Source organism: Hyla sarda, unplaced genomic scaffold (genome assembly GCF_029499605.1).
Source record: "Hyla sarda isolate aHylSar1 unplaced genomic scaffold, aHylSar1.hap1 scaffold_1274, whole genome shotgun sequence".
In the NCBI taxonomy this organism is placed as follows: Eukaryota; Metazoa; Chordata; class Amphibia; order Anura; family Hylidae; genus Hyla; species Hyla sarda.
Genome location: NW_026607896.1, coordinates 12355 through 30635, shown reverse-complemented (window position 1 = coordinate 30635; position 18281 = coordinate 12355). Strand labels below are relative to the sequence as shown.

The 18281-nt window shown below is 37.7% G+C and overlaps 1 long non-coding RNA gene across 1 annotated transcript; it reads left to right on the top strand.

Annotated features, from left to right (window-relative positions):
- Positions 1-7553: 7553 nt before the first annotated feature.
- LOC130304440 (uncharacterized) lies at positions 7554-17874 on the top strand. Its single transcript, XR_008854206.1, has 8 exons — positions 7554-7628; positions 8732-8804; positions 9901-9973; positions 11076-11148; positions 12676-12748; positions 14286-14358; positions 16630-16702; positions 17801-17874. It is a non-coding gene; the product is annotated as an uncharacterized LOC130304440 (long non-coding RNA).
- The last annotated feature ends 407 nt before the right edge of the window (positions 17875-18281 follow it).

Genomic DNA, 18281 nt, shown 5'->3' with positions numbered 1-18281 from the left:
AGGCAGCACATAGTTAGAGCCTCCCTTTAGGCAGCACATAGAGCCCCCTTTAGGCAGCACATATTTAGATCCCCCCTTTAGGTAGCACATAGATTCCCCCATGTTAGGCAGCACATAGTTAGAGCCCCCCTTTAGGCAGCACATAGGTAGTGCCTCCCTTTAGGCAGCACATAGAGCCCCCTTTAGGCAGCACATAGTTAGATCACCCCTTTAGGCAGCATATAGATTAGGCAGCACATAGTTAGAGCCCCCCTTTAGGCAGCACATAGAGCCCCCCTTTAGGCAGCACATAGATTCCCCCATATTAGGCAGCACATAGTTAGAGCCTCCCTTTAGGCAGCACATAGAGCCCCCTTTAGGCAGCACATATTTAGATCCCCCCTTTAGGCAGCACATAGATTCCCCCATGTTAGGCAGCACATAGTTAGAGCCCCCCTTTAGGCAGCACTGGTTTTATTTCACAGCCCAAAAAGTTTTTTTTTTTTTTTTTTTTTTTTAACAACTGCCACACCAAAAGTTCCCCTTTTAAGCAGAGGTCCCCAACCAGGATGCCTCCAGCAGTTGCAAAACACACAGACTGAACTTATAGCCCTTTTAATACTGTAGTTAGTTGCTTGAAGGAAATTAAGTTTTACACCGGAGTACCCCTTTTAACCAGCGGTTCCCTCCCAACCAGGGTGCCTCCAGCTGTTGCAAGACACACGGATTGAACTTATAGCCCTTTTAATACTGTAGTTAGTTGCTTGAAGGAAATTAAGTTTTACACTGGAGTACCCCTTTTAACCAGCGGTTCCCTCCCAACCAGGGTGCCTCCAGCTGTTGCAAGACACACAGACTGATATTTGAGCCCTAAAAAGGGCTTTTTTGGGTGCTGTCCTTAAAGCAGATGTTAGACTAGTGCTTTAGGAGTAAAGTGGACCCTGAATACACCACCTAGCAGCAACCTAGTTATCGCTTTCCCTATTACAGCAGGAGCAGCTTCTCTGTCCCTCCACTTTCTAAGCCTGCAGCATGCCGAATGAAGGTAAAATGGCGTCCATGCAGGAGGTAGGAGGGTCTGGAAGGGAGGGACTGCTACTGATTTGCTGTAATGTGTCTGCTGACTCTGACTCACAGGGTCAAAGTTTACCGCAATGTTAAAGTATAGGGGGCGAATTGAACTTCACATATGTTCGCCCAGCGATGTGAATGCGAACATGCTAAGTTCGCCGGGAACTGTTCGCCGGTGAACAATTCGCGACATCTCTAATACCCACCATAATAGTGGCAGTACAGGTCAAGGCACATGGATCCCCAACCCCCCAATGGGATCACATCCATGTGACCATTGTTCCACATGCAGACATATGCCAAAAATAAAGACATTCATAAATCCAGTTGATAAAAAAGAATACACCATAAGACAACTTTTAAATTGCAGCAGCCAAAATGTAATATATGTTGCCACATGTAACTGCCCAAAATGATACGTAGGCAAAACAGTACAGGAATTGCGTAAAAGGATTAGCAAACACATAAGTACCATCAGGACAGGAGTAGATACTCCGTTGGCAAGACATATACGACAGACACATAACAACCAAACCGACATATTAAAATTTTGGGGCATATGTCGAATCAAGATTGGCCCCAGAAAAGGGAACGTCGATAAATCTATATATATAAAACTCAAGGTGTGTGTGTGTGTGTGTGTGTATGTATGTTCCACAAAAACTTCCAAACGGCTAAAGATATTAAAATAAAACTAGGCACACATGTTACTCATATGTCAACAACAAACATAGGATAGGTGATTTAACCCTTACTCACCCCCATTTGCCAGGGGCAGGGTTTATGTTTAAAGTCCCATACAAGTCTATGGAAAATATATGTTGCTGCATAACTTCCAAACGGCTGGAGATATTTCTATAATACTTGGTTACATGTTACTTATATGTCCACTTAAAACATAGGATAGTTAATTTAACCCTTAACTACCCACATTTATGAGGGTCAGGGTTTTTGTTTAAAGTCCCATGCAAATCAATGAGAAATGTATGTTCTCACATAACTTCTGTACGGCTGGAGATATTTCAATACCTGGTACACATATTACAGGTCGGGATATGAGGACGGGATGGGAGGACGGGATAGCAGGTGGAGATTAGAGGTGGAGATAGGAGATGGAGATAGGAGGTCGGGATAGGAGGTCGAGATAGGAGGCTGGGATAGGAGGTCGAGATAGGAGATCAAGATAGGAGGATGGGAATAGAAGGTTGAGATAGGAGGTCGGGATAGGAGGTCGGCATAGGAGGTGGAGATAGGAGGACAGAATAGGGGGTTGAGATAGGAGGACGGGATAGAAGGTCGAGATAGGAGGATGGCATTGGAGGACGGGATAGGAGGTTGAGATAGGAGGACGGGATAGAAGGATAGGAGGTCGAGATAGGAGGACGGGATAGTAGGTCCGCATAGGAGGTCGAGATAGGAGGTCGAGATGGGAGGTCGAGATAGGAGGACGGGATAGGAGGAGGGATAGGAGGTCGAGATAGGAGGTCTGGATAGGAGGCCGGGATAGGAGGTTGAGATAGGAGGACAGGATAGGAGGACAGGATAGGAGGTCGAGATAGGACGACGGGATAGAAGGACGGGATAGGAGGTCGATAAAGGAGGACGGGATAGGAGGTCGAGATAGGAGGTCGAGATAGGAGGTCGAGATAGGAGGTCAAGATAGGAGGACAGGATGGTCGGGATAGGAGGTCAGGATATGAGGACGGGATATGAGGACGGGATAGGAGGTGGAGATAGGAGGTCAAGATGGGAGGTCGGGATAGGAGGTCGGCAATTTAGGTGGAGATAGGAGGACGGGATAGGGGGTTGAGATAGGAGGACGGAATAGGAGGTCGAGATAACTACCCACATTTGTGAGGGTCAGGGTTTTTGTTTAAAGTCCCATGCAAATCAATGGGAAATGTATGTTCTCACGTAACTTCTGTACGGCTGGAGATATTTCAATACCTGGTACACATATTACAGGTCGGGATATGAGGACAGGATGGGAGGTCGAGATAGGAGGTCAAGATAGGAGGACGGGATGGTCGGGATAGGAGGACGGGATAGGAGGACGGGATATGAGGACGGGATATGAGGACAGGATATGAGGACGGGATAGGAGGTGGAGATAGGAGGTGGAGATAGGAGGTAAGAATAGGAGGTCAAGATGGGAGGTCGGGATAGGAGGTCGGCATAGGAGGTGGAGATAGGAGGACGAGAAAGGGGGTTGAGATATGAGGACAGGATAGGAGGTCGAGATAGGAGGACGGGATAGGAGGTCAAGATAGGAGGACGGGATAGGAGGTCGAGATAGGAGGACGGGATAGGAGGTCGAGATAGGAGGACGGGATAGGAGGTCAAGATAGGAGGTCGCGATAGGAGGACGGGATAGGAGGACGGGATAGAAGGTCGGGGTATGAGGACGGGATATGAGGACAGGATATGGGGTTGGGATATGACAACAATATATGGGGATGGGATTTCAAGTCAAAAGCTTCCTCCTTTGTTGATTTTCTTCCCCAACAAGGATGAGGAAGGAAAAACCAGGCAACGCCGGGTACTCAGCTAGTTATTACTAAAAGAAGAGGCAAGGTGGATCTACCGCCTGAACAGTAAATTCCCAGGAGGCCTAAATGAAGAATTCACCTTTATGGCGTTCCTTGACTAATTAATTTATAAGTAGTTCAGAATTAATAAAAAGTTGCATACTCTCAATAGGCACTAGCTCTAGGACCTAGTAAAGGCTTTTTCTACCCCATTGCAGTGCTATAAATTCATTACGGTGAGAGATTGGTAGTCTTGTATACACCTAATAAATAAGGGATGGCATTATATGGCATAATAATGTAGTCTTACCACACGACGTGAAGGATGCATGTTCCTCGGCGCAGCTGGGGTGGCAGAGGTGGTTTGGAGAGGGAGAGGGTGTACCTTCGGGAGAGGAAAGATATGTGAAACATTAGAAATATTAGCAATAAATTAATCATAAAATATACTTACCGTTAAATACTTTAACTCAAAACTCAATATAAAAAAAATTTAAATAAATTCAAATTAATAAAATTAAAAATTAAAAAAATCTATATTAAAAATATATATGGAAAAATCTAAAATCACTAACTAAAAAAAAAAATTCACATATATATATATATATATATATATATAAAAATTTCCCTCTCCTTTCCTTCTCCCTTCCTTATTTCCTCCCCCCTCCCTTGCAACTTACATGCTACTCAAGAAATCCATATCTTAGGACATCATATATCCCAGACTACCATAGCTTATTACACAACAAACAGAATAAATAACAGTCTATACCGATTCACAGAATATAAATAAATAAATCTTTTTTTCTCCTTTAAAATTGCATGAATTACAAGATCATTTACATGAGAATATAATTACTCATGTTAATACCACACTTTTATATACTCCATGGTCTGTACTATGGATAATTTGGAACATACCCTACACAGTCTAAGTCCCATAACATGCGCAGTAGTACTCTAGAAGTGAAATACAGACAAAGTCCGAAGTCATGCGCACAGGTCCAGCAATATGGAGATATCGCGAGAAGTGAATCATCCATCATGAGGCTTGCGCATTGATTACCAATGCGCAGACATGTGTACCTACAGTGACATCACATGTAAACAAAGGTGGTGATAAGTGCAGACACTAAACACATGCCGGACCATAACAAACTGTATGATTGGTTGCGACTTTTTGCAGGATTGGTGCACAACTATAGCGGGACACAAGATTGTGATGTGCGGCCATCTGATTGGCGATAGCACGTCACAGGAAATGAACGCAATGTGAGATTATATAAAGCCTACCTAGCGTCCGGGGCACCATTAGCCTCAAAGCCCTTGACCAAGCTGGTTTATTCAGTGAAACGTCGAGGAGGCTAGCCATGTTTTAATACAACGTGTGTTCACTGTTAGTAATGTTAATGCAGCATGAATACTCACCTACTAGTGCACAAAACATAGTGCACAATATATATTAATTTTTCAGCACTAACAGAAACTTAGTAGCTAGGAGAGGTTTTCCTTTCCCATAAAAAATTCTGTGACACTGCCGATAATTTTAATCTGTGTGTTTAATAAGGGTAGCTTTTTAGTTTGTGAATTGAATAAAGTTTAAAAGTTTTAGGGGGGTTTCTAGTAAGGGGTTTCCCCGCAAGGGGGTTGCCCCTTAAAGGTTGATATTGCACTATTGCCCTGGAACCTTCAGGGATCCTTTTTTGTTTAATTCACTGACCATAGAAGTAAAGTAAACATTGCTGGTTAGCTCAATGGTGCTGTTCGGGACCTCCGCGATAAAATAGTGGCGTCCCGCACAGCTTGCAGGACGCAAGGAGGATCCAGGCAGGAGCAGTCAAGTGGCGATAACACTGATCAATGCCATGCTATTGCATGGCAGTGATCAGTGTACCAAATCAGTGAGTGTAATATTATAGTCCCCTTTGGGGGAAATAACACTGCAAAAAAGAAAGTGAAAATAAAGTGTTAATAAATGTGATTTAACCTCTTCCCTGTTAAAATTTTCAATCACCCCTTTTCCCATTTATGAAAAAACTGTGTAAATAAAAATAAACATATGTGGTATCACCGTGTGCATAAATGTCCAAACTATTAAAATATATCATTAATTAAACTGCAAGGTCAATGGCGTACATGTAAAAAAAATACTAGAGTGCAAAATTGTGTATTTTTGGTCACTTTTTATACCATAAGAAAATGAATAAAAAGTTATGAAAAAGTCAGATCAAAACAAAAGTGGTACAGAACTTCAGATCATGGTGCAAAAAATAAGCCCTCATACCGCCCTTTATACGGAAAAATAAAAAAGTTATAGGGGTCAGAAGAGGACATTTTTCTACGTATTCCTTTTGGTGCATGTAGTTATAATTTTTTTTTAGTAGTAAAATAAAATCAAACCTATATATATTGGGTATCCTTGTGACTGTAAAGACCTACAGAATAAATATAAGGTGCAATTTTTACCGAAAACTGCACTGCGTAGAAACGGAACCCTGTAAAAATTACAAGATTGTTTTTTTTTTTTTAATTTTCTCCAACAAATCATTTTTTTTTGGTTTTGCCGTAGATTTTGGAGTGAAATTATAAATGGTATTACAAAGTACAATTGTTGGCACTGCACTACAATAGAAATAAAAATCTGTATCCTCTATATCCCAATGGGTTCCATCTTTTTCTTTTGTTCTTTTTTCTAATGTGCTTTTATAATCCCTGAGACAACTAATTCTGGCCCTAGGGTGTTATATATATTAGAGTCTGTAGCATGAATAAGGGTCATGTTATCATACCAGTGTCTTTTTATAGGTGATTGATGCCCGGTGAGAAGGTGAAAGTGACCTATACCCCTGTCAGCTGCAGGAAAGGAACCAAGAGACAGGTAATTAATATTTATATTAATTACTGATAACAATCACGCTAGATATAACATCTAGACCTGCAGAGATGTCATAGTCTCTACCTTATACATGAAGATATATGTGTTTTTAATAAGTATATCGTCTATAGACAGCTTCTTAGATAACACAACCATGTCTCAGGTAAAGAGATTAGGAACATTTATGATTTCTAATATCTGTTTTTTATTTGTAGTAATCCATTTTTCAATAGACAGACCGCAGATTTAAGACATAACTGTACTGCAAAGAAAAATCTATAAGTTAATGTAATAAATCACATACTATAACTGATTATTGCAATTTAAAACTATGAAAAATACATTATATTGATTATAAAACAGAAATACAGAATGGAGAAAACCGTCTGTGGCTCAAGCTCGACTGCCCCTTTCTTTGAGTGGCCCCTCAATGTTCTGGAAACGGGTGGAGGACATTGTCTCCATTAGAATGGGTCCCCCTACGATGCTTCGGCTGTTGATCTGAAGTGCATTCTGTACTTTGGAACCTCGGGGGCAAACTGTATTTCTGTTATTCATTTTTAGTTTAGCAATTCCCACCGCAACATGGTTAACCTCTAACCTATATTTCTGCACAAAATTGATAAAGGACATTCCAAGAATAATTTTGCCAAATAAAAATATATAAAATATTCATGATAATTGATAAATAATATTAACAACAATAACACTTTTTATTGAAAAACAAAAAACAATAATAATTTATAAACTATTTAGCTCCTGCCCCCTTCCCCCCCCAAAAAAAAACATATATTGCCCTTAAAATTTATGAATAAAGAAACAAAAAATAACACCTACCCCAAACATTGCAAAAACAAAAACCCCAAAAACCTGTCAATAGTCTCTGTCAACATCATCCTGGGAGGCATACTACACTGCACTACAATAGAAATAAAAATCCCTATCATCTATATCCCAATGGGTTCCATCTTTTCTTTTGTTCTTTTTTTCTAATGCGGTTTTATAATCCCTGAGACAAGTAGTTCTCGGCCTAGGGTGTTATATATATTAGCGTCTGTAGCATGTATAACGGACATGTTATCATACCTGTGTCTTTTTATAGGTGACTGATGCCCAGTGAGAAGGTGAAAGTGACCTATACCCCCGTCAGCTGCAGTAAAGGAACCAACAGACAGGTAATTAATATTTATATTAATTACTGATAACAATCACGCTAGATATGACATCTAGACCTGCAGAGATGTCATAGTCTCTACCTTATACATGAAGATATATGTGTTTTTAATAAGTATATCGTCTATAGACAGCTTCTTATATAACACAACCATGTCTCACGTACAGAGATTAGGAACATTTATGATTTCTAATATCTGTTTTTTATTTGTAGTAATCCCTTTTTTAATAGACAGACCGCAGATTTAAGACATAACTGTACTGTAAAGAAAAATCTATAAGTTAATGTAATAAATCACATACTATAACTGATTATTGCCATTTAAAACTATGAAAAATACATTATATTGATTATAAAACAGAAATACAGAATGGAGACAACCGTCTGTGGCTTAAGCTCGACTGCCCCTTTCTTTGAGTGGCCCCTCAATGTTCTGGAAACGGGTGGAGGACATTGTCTCCATTAGAATGGGTCCCCCTACGATGCTTCGGCTGTTGATTTGAAGTGTATTCTGTACTTTGGAAACTCTGGGGCGAACTGTATTTCTGTTATTCATTTTTAGTTTAGCAATTCCCACTGCAACATGGTTAACCTCTAACCTAAATTTCTGCACAAATTTGATAAAGGACATTCCAAGAATTATTTTGCCAAATAAAAATATATAAAATATTGATGATAATTGATGAATAATAATAACAACAATAATAACAGTTTTTATTAAAATACAAAAAACAATAATCATTTATAAAATATTTCGCTCCTGCCCCTTCCCACAAAAAAAAAAAAAAACATATATTGCCCTTAAAATTTATGAATAAAGAAACAAAAAATAACACATACCACAAACATTGCAAAAACAAAACCCCCAAAAACCTGTCAATAGTCTCTGTCAACATCCTCCTGGGAGGCTTAATACACTGAAATACAATAGAAATAAAAATCCCTATCATCTATTTCCCAATGGGTTCCATATTTTCTTTTGTTCTTTTATCTAATGCAGTTTTATAATACCTGAGACAAGAAGTTCTGGCCCTAGTGTGTTATATATATTAGCGTCTGTAGCATGTATAAGGGACATGTTATCATACCTGTGTCTTTTTATAGGTGACTGATGCCCGGTGAGAAGGTGAAAGTGACCTATACCCCCGTCAGCTGCAGGAAAGGAACCAAGAGACAGGTAATTAATATTTATATTAATTACTGATAACAATCAGGCTAGATATGACATCTAGACCTGCAGAGATGTCATAGTCTCTACCTTATACATGAAGATATATGTGTTTTTAATAAGTATATCGTCTATAGACAGCTTCTTAGATAACACAACCATGTCTCAGGTACAGAGATTAGGAACATTTATGATTTCTAATATCTGTTTTTTATTTGTAGTAATCCGTTTTTCAATAGACAGACCGCAGATTTAAGATATAACTGTACTGTAAAGAAAAATTTATAAGTTAATGTAATAAATCACATACTATAACTGATTATTGCCATTTAAAACTATGAAAAATACATTATATTGATTATAAAACAGAAATACAGAATGGAGACAACCGTCTGTGGCTTAAGCTCGACTGCCCCTTTCTTTGAGTGGCCCCTCAATGTTCTGGAAACGGGTGGAGGACATTGTCTCCATTAGAATGGGTCCCCCTACGATGCTTCGGCTGTTGATCTGAAGTGCATTCTGTACTTTGGAACCTCGGGGGCAAACTGTATTTCTGTTATTCATTTTTAGTTTAGCAATTCCCACCGCAACATGGTTAACCTCTAACCTATATTTCTGCATAAAATTGATAAAGGACATTCCAAGAATTATTTTGCCAAATAAAAATATATAAAATATTAATGATAATTGATGAATAATAATAACAACAATAATAACAGTTTTTATTGAAAAACAATAATAATTTATAAAATATTTTGCTCCTGCATCCTTCCCCCAAAAATAAAAAAAACATATATTGCCCTTAAAATTTATGAATAAAGAAACAAAAAATAACACCTACCCCAAACATTGCAAAAACAAAACCCCCAAAAAGCTGTCAATAGTCTCTGTCAACATCATCCTGGGAGGCATACTACACTACACTACAATAGAAATAAAAATCCCAATCATCTATATCCCAATGGGTTCCATCTTTTCTTTTGTTCTTTTTTCTAATGCGGTTTTATAATCCCTGAGACAATTAGTTCTGGCCCTAGAGTGTTATATATATTAGCGTCTGTAGCATGTATAAGGGCCATGTTATCATACCTGTGTCTTTTTATAGGTGATTGATGCCCGGTGAGAAGGTGAAAGTGACCTATACCCCCGTCAGCTGCAGGAAAGGAACAAAGAGACAGGTAATTAATATTAATATTAATTACTGATAACAATCAGTCTAGATACAACATCTAGACCTGCAGAGATGTCATAGTCTCTACCTTATACATGAAGATATATGTGTTTTTAATAAGTATATTGTCTATAGACAGCTTCTTATATAACACAACTGTGTCTCAGGTATAGAGATTAGGAACATTTATGATTTCTAATATCTGTTTTTTATTTGTAGTAATCCCTTTTTCAATAGACTGACCGCAGATTTAAGACATAACTGTACTGTAAAGAAAAATCTATAAGTTAATGTAATAAATCACATACTATAACTGATTATTGCCATTTAAAACTATGAAAAATACATTATGTTGATTATAAAACAGAAATACAGAATGGAGACAACCGTCTGTGGCTTAAGCTCGACTGCCCATTTCTTTGAGTGGCCCCTCAATGTTCTGGAAACGGGTGGAGGACATTGTCTCCATTAGAATGGGTCCCCCTACGATGCTTCGGCTGTTGATCTGAAGTGCATTCTGTACTTTGGAATCTCGGGGGCAAACTGTATTTCTGTTATTAATTTTTAGTTTAGCAATTCCCACCGCAACATGGTTAACCTCTATCCTAAATTTCTGCACAAAATTGATAAAAGACATTCCAAGAAATATTTTGCCAAATAAAAATATATAAAATATTGATGAAGTTGATGAATAATAATAACAACAAAAATAACAGTTTTTGATTAAAAAACAAATAAACAATAATAATTTATAAAATATTTTGCTCCTGCCCCCTTCCCCAAAAATAAAAAAACATATATTACCCTTAAAATTTATGAATAAAGAAACAAAAAATAACACATACCCCAAACATTGCAAACACAAAACCCCCAAAAACCTAACAATAGTGTCTGTCATCATCATCCTGGGAGGGATAATACAATGCACTACAATAGAAATAAAAATCCCTATCATCTATATCTCAATGGGTTCCATCTTTTCTTTTGTTCTTTTTTCTAATGCGGTTTTATAATCCCTGAGACAAGTAGTTCTGGCCCTAGAGTGTTATATATATTAGCGTCTGTAGCATGTATAAGGGCCATGTTATCATACCTGTGTCTTTTTATAGGTGATTGATGCCCGGTGAGAGGGTGAAAGGGACCTATATCCCCGTCAGCTGCAGGAAAGGAACAAAGAGAAAGGTAATTAATATTTATATTAATTACTGATAACAATCAGGCTAGATACAACATCTAAACCTGCAAAGATGTCATAGTCTCTACCTTATACATGAAGATATATGTGTTTTGAATAAGTATATCGTCTATAGGCAGCTTCTTATATAATACAACCATGTCTCAGGTACAGAGATTAGGAACATTTACGATTTCTAATATCTGTTTTTTATTTGTAGTAATCCCTTTTTCAATACACTGACCGCAGAGTTAAGACATAACTGTACTGTAAAGAAAAATCTATAAGTTAATGTAATAAATCACATACTATAACTGATTATTGCCATTTAAAACTATGAAAAATACATTATGTTGATTATAAAACAGAAATACAGAATGGAGACAACCGTCTGTGACTCAAGCTCGACTGCCCATTTCTTTGAGTGGCCCCTCAATGTTCTGGAAACGGGTGGAGGACATTGTCTCCATTAGAATGGGTCCCCCTACGATGCTTCGGCTGTTGATCTGAAGTGCATTTTGTGCTTTGGAATCTCAGGGGCAAACTGTATTTCTGTTATTAATTTTTAGTTTAGCAATTCCCACCGCAACATGGTTAAAGGAGTAGTCCAGTGGTGATTCAGTGGTGAGCAACTTATCCCCTATCCTAAGGATAGAGGATAACTTGCAGATCGCGGGGGTACCGACCGCTGGGGCCCCCTGCGATCTCCTGTACGGAGCCCCGACAGCCCACGGGAAGGGGGCGTGTCAACCTCCGCACGGGGCGGCGGCCGACACGCCCCCTCAATACTACTCTATGGCAGAGCCGAAGCGCTGCATTCGGCAATCTCCGGCTCTGCCATAGAGATGTATTGAGGGGGCATGTCGGCCGCCGCCTCGTGCGGGGTCGACACCCGCTATCTCGGCGGAGAGCCGGGGCCCCGTACAGAGAGATCGCAGGGGGCCCCAGCGGTCGGACCCCCCGCGATCTCAAACTTATCCCCTATCCTTAGGATAGGGGATAAGTTTTTCACCACTGGACTACCCCTTTAACCTCTATCCTAAATTTCTGCACAAAATTGATAAAAGACATTCCAAGAAATATTTTGCCAAATAAAAATATATGAAATATTGATGAAATTGATGAATAATAATAACAACTAAAATAACAGTTTTTGATTAAAAAACAAAAATAATTTATAAAATATTTTGCTCCTGCCCCCTTTCCCCAAAAAAAACAAACATATATTACCCTTAAAATTTATGAATAAAGAAACAAAAAAGAACACATACCCCAAACATTGCAAACACAAAACCCCCAAAAACCTAACAATAGTCTCTGTCAACATCATCTTGGGAGGGATAATACACTGCACTGCAATAGAATTAAAAATCCCTATCATCTATATCTCAATGGGTTCCATCTTTTCTTATGTTCTTTTTTCTAATATGGTTTTATAATCCCTGAGACAAGTAGTTCTGGCCCTAGAGTGTTATGTATATTAGCGTCTGTAGCATGTATAAGGGACATGTTATCATACCTGTGTCTTTTTATAGGTGATTGATGCCCGGTGAGAGGGTGAAAGGGACCTATACCCCCGTCAGCTGCAGGAAAGGAACAAAGAGACAGGTAATTAATATTTATATTAATTACTGATAACAATCAGGCTAGATACAACATCTAAACCTGCAAAGATGTCATAGTCTCTACCTTATACATGAAGATATATGTGTTTTTAATAAGTATATCGTCTATAGGCAGCTTCTTATATAACACAACCATGTCTCAGGTACAGAGATTAGGAACATTTACGATTTCTAACATCTGTTTTTTATTTGTAGTAATCCCTTTTTCAATACACTGACCGCAGAGTTAAGACATAACTGTACTGTAAAGAAAAATCTATAAGTTAATGTAATAAATCACATACTATAACTGATTAATGCCATTTAAAACTATGAAAAATACATTATGATGATTATAAAACAGAAATACAGAATGGAGACAACCGTCTGTGGCTCAAGCTCGACTGCCCATTTCTTTGAGTGGCCCCTCAATGTTCTGGAAACGGGTGGAGGACATTGTCTCCATTAGAATGGGTCCCCCTACGATGCTTCGGCTGTTGATCTGAAGTGCATTTTGTGCTTTGGAATCTCGGGGGCAAACTGTATTTCTGTTATTAAATTTTTAGTTTAGCAATTCCCACCGCAACATGGTTAAAGGAGTAGTCCAGTGGTGATTCAGTGGTGAGCAACTTATCCCCTATCCTAAGGATAGAGGATAACTTGCAGATCGCGGGGGGTCCGACCGCTGGGGCCCCCTGCGATCTCCTGTACGGAGCCCCGACAGCCCACGGGAAGGGGGCGTGTCGACCTCCATACGAGGCGGCGGCCGACACGCCCCCTCAATACAACTCTATGGCAGAGCCGAAGCGCTGCGTTCGGCAATCTCCGGCTCTGCCATAGAGATGTATTGAGGGGGCGTGTCGGCCGCCGCCTCGTGCGGGGGTCGACACCCGCTATCTCGGCGGAGAGCCGGGGCCCCGTACAGAGAGATCGCAGGGGGCCCCAGCGGTCGGACCCCCCGCGATCTCAAAATTATCCCCTATCCTTAGGATAGGGGATAAGTTTTTCACCACTGGACTACCCCTTTAACCTCTATCCTAAATTTCTGCACAAAATTGATAAAAGACATTCCAAGAAATATTTTGCCAAATAAAAATATATGAAATATTGATGAAATTGATGAATAATAATAACAACTAAAATAACAGTTTTTGATTAAAAAACAAAAAAACAAAAATAATTTATAAAATATTTTGCTCCTGCCCCCTTTCCCCCCCAAAAAAAAACATATATTACCCTTAAAATTTATGAATAAAGAAACAAAAAATAACACATACCCCAAACATTACAAACACAAAACCCCCAAAAACCTAACAATAGTGTCTGTCAACATCATCCTGGGAGTTATAATACACTACTCTACAATAGAAATAAAAATCCCTATCATCTATATCTCAATGGGTTCCATCTTTTCTTTTGTTCTTTTTTCTAATGCGGTTTTATAATCCCTGAGAAAAGTAGTTCTGGCCCTAGAGTGTTATATATATTAGCGTCTGTAGCATGTATAAGGGACATGTTATCATACCTGTGTCTTTTTATAGGTGATTGATGCCAGGTGAGAAGGTGAAAGTGACCTATACCCCCGTCAGCTGCAGGAAAGGAACAAAGAGACAGGTAATTAATATTTATATTAATTACTGATAACAATCAGGCTAGATACAACATCTAGACCTGCAGAGATGTCATAGTCTCTACCTTATACATGAAGATATATGGGTTTTTAATAAGTATATTGTCTATAGACAGCTTCTTATATAACACAACCATGTCTCAGGTACAGAGATTAGGAACATTTATGATTTCTAATATCTGTTTTTTATTTGTAGTAATCCCTTTTTCAATAGACTGACCGCAGATTTAAGACATAACTGTACTGTAAAGAAAAATCTATAAGTTAATGTAATAAATCACATACTATAACTGATTATTGCCATTTAAAACTATGAAAAATACATTATGTTGATTATAAAACAGAAATACAGAATGGAGACAACCGTCTGTGGCTCAAGCTCGACTGCCCATTTCTTTGAATGGCCCCTCAATGTTCTGGAAACGGGTGGAGGACATTGTCTCCATTAGAATTGGTCCCCCTACGATGCTTCGGCTGTTGATCTGAAATGCATTCTGTGCTTTGGAATCTCGGGGGCAAACTGTATTTCTGTTATTAATTTTTAGTTTAGCAATTCCCACCGCAACATGGTTAACCTCTATCCTAAATTTCCCACAAAATTGATAAAAGACATTCCAAGAAATATTTTGCCAAATAAAAATATATAAAATATTGATGAAGTTGATGAATAATAATAACAACAAAAATAACAGTTTTTGATTAAAAAACAAATAAACAATAATAATTTATAAAATATTTTCCTCCTGCCCCCTTCCCCAAAAATAAAAAAACATATATTACCCTTAAAATTTATGAATAAAGAAACAAAAAATAACACATACCCCAAACATTACAAACACAAAACCCCCAAAAACCTAACAATAGTCTCTGTCAACATCATCCTGGGAGGGATAATACACTGCACTGCAATAGAAATAAAAATCCCTATCATCTATATCTCAATGGGTTCCATCTTTTCTTATGTTCTTTTTTCTAATGTGGTTTAATAATCCCTGAGACAAGTAGTTCTGGCCCTAGAGTGTTATATATATTAGCGTCTGTAGCATGTATAAGGGACATGTTATCATATCTGTGTCTTTTTATAGGTGATTGATGCCCGGTGAGAAGGTGAAAGTGACCTATACCCCTGTCAGCTGCAGGAAAGAACCAAGAGACAGGTAATTAATATTTATATTAATTACTGATAACAATCAGGCTAGATATAACATCTAGACCTGCAGAGATGTCATAGTCTCTACCTTATACATGAAGATATATGTGTTTTTAATAAGTATATTGTCTATAGACAGCTTCTTATATAACACAACTGTGTCTCAGGTACAGAGATTGGGAACATTTAGGATTTCTAATATCTGTTTTTTATTTGTAGTAATCCCTTTTTCAATAGACAGACCGCAGATTTAAGACATAACTGTACTGTAAAGAAAAATCTATAAGTTAATGTAATAAATCGCATACTATAACTGATTATTGCCATTTAAAACTATGAAAAATACATTATGTTGATTATAAAACAGAAATACAGAATGGAGACAACCGTCTGTGGCTCAAGCTCGACTGCCCATTTCTTTGAGTGGCCCCTCAATGTTCTGGAAACGGGTGGAGGACATTGTCTCCATTAGAATGGGTCCCTCTACGATGCTTCGGCTGTTGATCTGAAGTGCATTCTGTGCTTTGGAACCTCGGGGGCAAACTGTATTTCTGTTATAAATTTTTAGTTTAGCAATTCCCACCGAAACATGGTTAACCTCTATCCTAAATTTCTGCACAAAATTGATAAAAGACATTCCAAGAAATATTTTGCCAAATAAAAATATATAAAATATTGATGAAATTAATGAATAATAATAACAAAAATAACAGTTTTTGATTAAAAAACAAAAAAAACATAATTTATAAAATATTTTGCTCCTGCCCCCTTCCCCCAAAAATAAAAAAAACATATATTACCCTTAAAATGTATGAATAAAGAAACAAAAAATAACACATACCCCAAACATTACAAACACAAAACCCCCAAAAACCTGTCAATAGTCTCTGTCAACATCATCCTGGAAGGAATAATACACTGCACTACAATAGAAATAAAAATCCCTATCATCTATATCTCAATGTGTTCCATCTTTTCTTTTGTTCTTTTTTCTAATGCGGTTTTATAATCCCTGAGACAAGTAGTTCTGGCCCTAGAGTGTTATATATATTAGCGTCTGTAGCATGTATAAGGGACATGTTATCATACCTGTGTCTTTTTATAGGTGATTGATGCCCGGTGAGAGGGTGAAAGGGACCTATACCCCCGTCATCTGCAGGAAAGGAACAAAGAGACAGGTAATTAATATTTATATTAATTACTGATAACAATCAGGCAAGATACAACATCTAAACTTGCAAAGATGTCATAGTCTCTACCTTATACATGAAGATATATGTGTTTTTAATAAGTATATCGTCTATAGACAGCTTCTTATATAACACAACCATGTCTCAGGTACAGAGATTAGGAACATTTATGATTTCTAATATCTGTTTTTTATTTGTAGTAATCCCTTTTTCAATAGACTGACCGCAGATTTAAGACATAACTGTACTGTAAAGAAAAATCTATAAGTTAATGTAATAAATCACATACTATAACTGATTATTGCCATTTAAAACTATGAAAAATACATTATGTTGATCATAAAACAGAAATACAGAATGGAGACAACCGTCTGTGGCTCAAGCTCGACTGCCCATTTCTTTGAGTGGCCCCTCAATGTTCTGGAAACGGGTGGAGGACATTGTCTCCATTAGAATGGGTCCCTCTACGATGCTTCGGCTGTTGATCTGAAGTGCATTCTGTGCTTTGGAACCTCGGGGGCAAACTGTATTTCTGTTATAAATTTTTAGTTTAGCAATTCCCACCGCAACATGGTTAACCTCTATCCTAAATTTCTGCACAAAATTGATAAAAGACATTCCAAGAAATATTTTGCCAAATAAAAATATATAAAATATTGATGAAATTAATGAATAATAATAACAAAAATAACAGTTTTTGATTAAAAAACAAAAAAAAACATAATTTATAAAATATTTTGCTCCTGCCCCCTTCCCCCAAAAATAAAAAAACATATATTACCCTTAAAATGTATGAATAAAGAAACAAAAAATAACACATACCCCAAACATTACAAACACAAAACCCCCAAAAACCTGTCAATAGTCTCTGTCAACATCATCCTGGAAGGAATAATACACTGCACTACAATAGAAATAAAAATCCCTATCATCTATATCTCAATGTGTTCCATCTTTTCTTTTGTTCTTTTTTCTAATGCGGTTTTATAATCCCTGAGACAAGTAGTTCTGGCCCTAGAGTGTTATATATATTAGCGTCTGTAGCATGTATAAGGGACATGTTATCATACCTGTGTCTTTTTATAGGTGATTGATGCCCGGTGAGAAGGTGAAAGTGAGCTATACCCCCGTCAGCTGCAGGAAAGGAACCAAGAGACAGGTAATTAATATTTATATTAATTACTGATAACAATCAGGCTAGATACAACATCTAGACCTGCAGAGATGTTATAGTCCCTACCTTATACATGAAGATATATGTGTTTTTAATAAGTATATAGTCTATAGACAGCTTCTTATATAACACAACCATGTCTCAGGTACAGAGATTAGGAACATTTATGATTTCTAATATCTGTTTTTTATTTGTAGTAATCCCTTTTTCAATAGACTGACCGCAGATTTAAGACATAACTGTACTGTAAAGAAAAATCTATAAGTTAATGTAATAAATCACATACTATAACTGATTATTGCCATTTAAAACTATGAAAAATACATTATGTTGATCATAAAACAGAAATACAGAATGGAGACAACCGTCTGTGGCTCAAGCTCGACTGCCCCT